The sequence below is a fragment of the Garra rufa genome, chromosome 11 (assembly GCF_049309525.1).
Source record: "Garra rufa chromosome 11, GarRuf1.0, whole genome shotgun sequence".
In the NCBI taxonomy this organism is placed as follows: domain Eukaryota; kingdom Metazoa; phylum Chordata; class Actinopteri; order Cypriniformes; family Cyprinidae; genus Garra; species Garra rufa.
The window spans coordinates 8,216,401-8,224,348 of NC_133371.1; positions in this window are offsets into that span (position 1 = coordinate 8,216,401).

Below are 7,948 nucleotides of genomic sequence, written 5' to 3' on the forward strand. Positions count from 1 at the left end.
TTAATAATTCAGAAGGTTTGCCTGAGAGAATCCTACCTGAGCATCACAACCCTGTCGGCACAAATAATGCACACAACAAACAATGGTGGCCCTTTCCAAATATGGAATTTGGGAAACGGTTCCAGTTAATGCTTCACTATGGCACAACAAAATGCTAAATGTTTGTCTCTTTTGTCCATATATAGCAAAAAAAAAAAATAAATGCATGTTGTGTGGTGTAAATAATTTAGTGTTGAACACAATTCTAATCATCTGCCATAAATAACTAGTGGCAATATAAAGAACATACATTGTGCTACATGGCCGTGAACATATTTATCTATATACCGTATATATTTACATAGGCGTGATGTGTTTTTAATGAACTTAAATTAAATTATAAGGTCCCAAAGGCCAAAAGTGGCCATAGAAACAGACATTTGTTCCGCATAGAATTTGCACATACATTTATTCAGCTTGTGTTTGATTAATGGGTCCTAATATAAAGATATGCACACATTCTCATAGTTGCAAACTGAAAAATGAAAACATAATCGATCTTCTTTTTGGTACTGAACATATAAGAAAATAAAGTAGCTCACTCTCAGTGTCAGCATTTATAGCCTCTAGACTGACTCAATTAAGCTCCATGGTAAAGAAGTATCTTATCAGTTCAGCGTGGCCATTTAGCTATACACATCATTAATTGAACTAAATAAAGTTTCTTTCCTTGAAACACAAAGAATAAAGACTATTGATGTCACAGCTCAGTGTATGTGAACTGCAGCCTTTATATTCACCAGGTGCTCTGATACAGCTGCAAGCTAATGTATACTAACAACTTAATTAAAGACCTTTAAATGCTTTTCAGTCCTGTACAGTGTTCAATAAATGTAAAAATTCATAAAAAATAAAGTAGAAATACCTCTATTTTGATGTCTTCAACTAAATGCAAAGCCTCCAAAATAGCATGGTTTACCTTTCTATATTGCTGTTTTCAGAAAACTAAGGCAGCTGTCTACCCAGCAATGATGTTATACAAATGTTAGACTCAAGCCTTCCTAACCTGTCTGTGAAAACATCAATTTTCAGCTTTCAGCAGTAGAACATAATAAGTGTGACAATGACTGTAGTCATTGCTGAATACATATCCAGTCATATATATATATATATATATATAAAACCAGTCATAAGGTTAAATTTTACAAAACTGAGATGTATACATATCAATAAATAAGCTTTCTATTGATGCATGGCTTGTTAGGATAGGACAATATTTGGCCGATATACTTCTATTTGAAAATCTGGAATCTGAGGTTGCAAAAAAATCTAAATACTGAGAAAATCACCTTTAAAGTTGTCCAAATTAAGTTCTTAACAATGCATATTACTAATCAAAAATTACATTTTGAGATATTTATAGTAGGAATTTTACAAAAAAAAAAAAAAAAAAAAAATCTTCATGGAACATGATCTTTACTTAATTTCCTAATGATTTTTGGCATAAAATAAAAATATGACCCATACAATGTATTTTTGGCTATTGCTACAAATATACCCCAGCGACTTAAGACTGGTTTTGTGGTCCAGGGTCATATGCAACGTTGCAATCAACCTGACACAATAGTGGCTCTACACTGAAAATGTGCTGCGTTTCTGAGTGCCATTTTTAATGAGCATCCATCCTGCCATGTCCTGTGTACAACAGTGAGTACAACAAGAGTGTTAAATAAGTGATGAACTGTTTGTGAATTATTCATTAATTTGTGAACATGGATGTGTCTTCCAACGCTGTTTGCGCTTTCAGTTAGTTTAAAAGGATATCAGCTCAAAGAAGAGAGAATGTTGGTTGCTTCATCATGCTATTGTCCAGTACTTCCAGACTTTGTTTTGATTAACTTTATTTCCTCTGTGGAACATGAACAATGACACAAGAATGAAAAAAAAAAAAAAAATCTGCAGACTATGCAAGAAATAAATCCAGTCTGCAAAACATATATTTGCAGATTGTATTTCAGTGGTGATTTGGTCAATGACCACTTTGTCTGCAGAAGTGTCACAGGACAGACTTGTCTTTTTTTCTAATACATCAACATGCCACCAGTCCTTGCAGAGTCCTTTGAGGGCATTTACCAGGTCAGTGGCTTGATATTTTGTCTTTATCTGACACAATAAATATATTTACTAAGACACCTACATGGAAATGGTCAATACAGTTAATCAATGACCAACTGAGAGCTCAAGTATTTGAATGAAATCCATTTCAGTGGTTCAGCAGAGGCTGGGAACTTTTATGTTTTTCTGTTACTGAAAAGCTCCAGACAGATCATGTTACTTTTGAGTGTAAATGTCTTTGTGAGAAGGAAGACAAACTGCAGCTCAGTAAACGTAATAATGTGGCATTTTGTGGCCCTCGAGAGCTGCTCGCGTCTTAAAAGCACAAACAGATTTGGTGTAGCGAGCTATATCTCAAGGCTTGGGATATCTGTACAGAATAAAGCCTTTGCGAGCATTCATCAAGGCTGCAGTGATTGTTGCTATGAAACAAGTTGTCAGAGCTGCTGGCACTGTCACATCACACACACACACACACACACACACACACACACACACACACACACACACACACACACACACACACACACACACACACACACACACACACACACACACACACACACACACACACACACACACAGATGTGTGAACACTCTCCCCAAAGAGTGAGCAGCAATGTTAACAGGTGCAGTAACCTACAGCGCTCAGGAGGCACTACCCCACTGACAGGGTTAGCAGCTCCGCTTCCGTCAGTCCTCAGCTGGGAGTCTGGTGCTGACAGGCCTTGGGGAGGCTTACGCTGCACCCCGCTGAAGAGAAAGCAGGCATTTTCAGGATGGAGAGTCCTTTCTCAAAATGTGTTTAGTAGGCAGATATTAAAATAGTTAGATTCTTAAAGAAATACTTCACCCTGCAGTGAACATTCTGCCATAATATACCTTTATGAACAATAGCTCCAAACCCAATGATGAGGAATGTCAATATTCACCAAAAAGTTTGATGAGATAAAGGTTTGGCCAATATGCAGAAGCACAACTGTGCACGATAATAATAATAATAATAATAATAATAATAATAACAATAATAATGCACGATAATAATAATATTAACAGTTCAGTGGATTTGTAAATATCCCAATAATAAATAACTATTCTAACCTCAAAAAAATCAGTTATTTGTGTCTTTACATCTGTTAATATGCTATTTTACTTATTAGTTTTTTGTTACATTTCAATCAAAATATTTAAGAATAGAGAAATTACACTGATGAGTTTCAAGAACTAAAATGAGTAAATCATTTCATATTAACATTCCTCATCTTTAACAACAACTTAAGAAATTGAGTATGTTGGTCAAAATTAGTTAGAGAGAGGCAAACCAGGTTTTCCCATGAAGCTGTAATACAGACAGAATAAGGAAAGCCAATGTTAAGAGTTGTGTTATGTGTTCTTGTACAAAATTTATAAAAAAACGACATATGTTCGTGTGTAATGTTGCTGTTTTTGGGAACTTATCATTGTGGTAGAGCATGTGATTAGGTCATGTTGTTTTATATTAAAAGCAATAACCACCATTGCAGTGATGTTAGTTATGGTTGCATGCATATGTGTGCTGTTGTTGCTATTTTAAGTGGATTTAAATTAAATAAATTAGAATTTCTTTTTTTTTTTTTTTTGTTGACTTAGGGAAGTGTGGGGCACAAATACGTTAGCTAGTTGAAAATATGTCCACACATGCTAGCATAACCAAATTTACAGTATTTAATAGTTGCCCTATCAACACTATATATAGAAAAATGTGCACCAAAATTCTACAATGTTTTGAAAATATCAATGAAAATTTATTTTACCATTGCGAAAGTACATTTCTGGACAAAGTAAATTTTTAATCTCAGTTTTTAGTAATAATTTAAAATTAGACAAATCTGCTATTATTTCAATATCCAATCTGTTATATAACAGTTTGGATGTTTTTTTTAAATGCTTCACAAACCAGCAGAAGACACTAACCGGGTTTATATTCTGGCGCGGATGGAAACGCTGTAACCCTGAGCTACAATGTGCCCCGATATTATTAAATTATGCTATTCTTTACTTTTATGACTTTTAATGAGAAACCAGGAGAAACAGGTAAAGACTGGCAATCCACATTTAATGTTCAGACATTGTTATTTGAAGAAATGTAAAGCATTTAACTCATTTATGCGTCTCGTGCATCTCTATGGTTTTTTTTAATGATATTTTAGTTTGTTTTGCATTGTTTTGCTTTTTTTTCATTAGATCAGATAACATTTTCAGCTGTCATATAGTCATGCTCCTCACGTTACAATATACCCCACCTGTGGGGCATGTTGTCACATTTCACTTCCATTCTTTTGAGGTAAATAACAAAAAACAAAAAAACAAAAAACAAAAAAAACATGCACTGTTAATATGAAACAAAGCGACATATTTATACTAGACAAGTGTGAAATTAATGTGGATAAAAAATATATATATATACTCTGAACCCCACATGGATTTCCAAAAACTGAGAAAGTCAAAAAGTGTTAGGTTGTGAGTTATATGTGCGTTTATATTTGTTATAGTATAGTTACTCAGATCTACTTAAATTTCTTACTTACATTTACTCAACTAATAGCTCATTTCAGGTCATCGTATGTCATTTTAATTCAGATATATCTCATTGATTCCAAAAACAGCAGTCTAATTCGGTTCAGTATCAATGTGTGCAAAGGCAGTGTTTGGGGAACTGTGATGCTCATATCGATTGTGAGACGATTCCCATTTCACCCTGAACACATGGCCAGTCCACCTTGAGTAATAAATGATTTGGTTTACTGGCATTCATGAATATGTCTCTAGGTGTATACGCTACACTTTATGAATGAGACTACAATCCCTCTTCAGGGAAATGTGTTCTCTTTAATCTCGCTTTCATTGTCTCAGTTTTTATTAAACAATCTCTTATAAGCTTCAGAGTTTAACTGGAAGAGATAGCATTACCATGCCAATTAAGAATAAATTAAACTGTATACATATTCATAAGCTGCAGAGTAACCTGGGATTTATCTGGGAGTGAAATTTTGTGAAGCAATATTACTCTGTTAAAATACCATCAGAGATTTGTTTGTAGCTCCTAGGCATTAACTGGCAGCCAAGAATTTATCAGCTTGAAGTGTGCAGCTCATTGCATGGATACTTAAAGTTCAGCATCTAAGGAGTTATTAGTTTGATGAAGATCATTTTCCTCAGATTCTAGGGTAAATAATTTTAACTACAGATACATTTATAATCCTTTTTTTAAAAGCATCTTCAAAACAGCCACCATTAGTGAACAGTGAACGGATCATGATGATAACCATTGCTGATGGAGTTCCTCTGCATGTGTGACATTAAGTTTGTAAGCTGTTTTTCCTTCACACCGTATCAGTAGATCATTGTGTAAAGAAATTCGTGCATTGCTTTGGCTGATGTTGAACAGATGTTTTATTTGAGCAGATGGTTATAAGCTAGTGATGCAGTCTGTAGCATGTGTATTTGTGGCGGCCTGAACAGAAAGGTAGTGAGGGTGTATTTGAGTCATTTAACTAATAATAATAATAACAATAACTGAAATATGTTTATTGAATGCAACTGAACAGCTGTGGAAAACAATGAAGACACCACTCCAAATTATTCTTAAGGAAGGAGGGAAATTAGGGTTCAGTTCTGGCTTCACTGGCAGAGGGATTCCAACACTGAAATAAATCAGCAAATTAGAATGATTTCTGAAGGATCATGTGACACTGAAGACTGGAGTAATGATGCTGAAAATTCTGCTTTGATCACAGAAATCAGTTACATTTTGAAGTATATTAAAATAGAAAACTGTTATTTTTTAAATTGCAATAATATTTCACAATATTACTGTTTTTACAGTATTTTGAAACAAATAATTGTGGTCTTGATGAAATGTTACTGATACAACTTTAGAGCGGCATATTATTGTAGCATGCCTACTATCAGTAGCAGGAATAGAAACATTTGATCCAGCGGCATTAGTGTTGTTTATGAACCAGATAAACATTTCAAACAAATAAGAATAATTGCAATAATCATTAGCATAATATCTCCGATAATAAACCCTGCATGTGTTTGTATCAGGTGATTGCAGTTCATAGTAAAAACAGCATTCACATCAAAGTATGTTCTTTTAGTTGACAGTCCAAAATGCACATGCTTTTGGCTTGACCATGCATTTAACAACTTATGTTTTTAACATCTATTCCTCACACAAATCTATCATATGACTTCTAACTTCTGAGTCATAAAGAGCACTGTTGTAATGTGGAGCCACAGTGTGGACATTCTAAACAAATAAATTGAAAACAAAACAGAAACATTATGAGATTTTCAATCATAACATTTCAACATTTCCAAGTTTACCCTTAAGGACAATGAGAAGCTGGCTGAAAACTGATGAATGATGTTTTTTGTTTTCTTTTTTAAACAGAACAAGACGCCTTCCTTAAAACTGGCTGGGCGCAGAGTCTGATGTCTAATGACTTCATGTTTACTATATATAAAATGCCAAGGCTTCTGTGTAGAAAGTTGCCAACACTTGGGTCAACAACATAAACTTTATAGATTGTCCTCTTCTAGGTTTATTGATTTTTATTCCACATTTTTTCACAGGTTTAAAGAAGACCTCAGTATCAACAATGATGATTTTCTCTTTTAAAGGATGTGTGTGATGAAGCTCAGGCATTGCTTTCCAACAAGGTGCTTGGATCTTCATTACTGGGTCTGTGCACGTCTGCACACATTGGGCATATACACCCTACTGACACTTCAAGACTTTTGGAAATCACTGACCGAGGGTAACAAAAGACAAGAGGTTAATCAATGCTGTCTTAGATATATAGGCTGAGAATTTCATGCATCCTTTTCTTTGCTTCTTTGCCAGCTGAATGTTAAATCTAAAAACTGGAAAACATATAAATCGATACCCAACTAGTTTAAAGATTTAAAAGCCCAGCTTTCAGAGATCAAGAGGTTGGTTCATCGTTTACACTGCCTTGTAAGTTTCAAGCAAACACTGATAAACTGACCATTAATTCACCATAGATCTGTCAATTATCTGCAAAATCCACCCTGTAAAAAAGTCAGATATTTAACTGATTTTAGACTGTTCCACAACCGTGTGGCCACTCATGTCAATATGGAATAAATTCAAAGATCAACAGCCAGGTCAGTTTCTCATTCTGTTAAGGCGAGACACTGCAGGTGAATAGGGTAAAAAAATAACTAATAGTTATCACATTACTCCCCCAGTTAATTGGTTACATCAATAATTGCATTTTTTGTATTACAAGTTTTCTCAAATCTTAGGTTTAAATATGCAAATGAGGCATTATTTAATGAAATATGCGCTAATTTGCATACATTTTTAGTACAAAAATCTAAACACTGGATGAATTCAGTTTCAAAATTCTTGTTTACATTTGTTGACATATTAGAGTCAAATGTTTGTACAGAGGAGATTTTGGGTCTCATTTCTTCACAACATAATTGTGAACAAAACAGACCGAAAACTAATTTTGAGAAAGCAGCATTTAATAATATGGATTGTAATTGAAATCTATTGACACAAATAGATCAAGTGCTTTAAAAGAAACATTTAACACTTTATGAAACAAAATCTTAAACTTGACAGGTGCATGAAACAACAGTGTTTTTTGCCTTCAGTGGGTTAATGCAAAACACAGCACACAATCAACACAAGTCAAACAGCTTAAAAACATATAAACATGTCAGTCATATTGTCTGTACCACATAGTTACTCCAGCTACTGTTACTACTGTAATTAATCTGTATGGAAACTGCACTTCCTGGCTTTGTGATATAAATAAGTAAAAGTAAAGTATTAG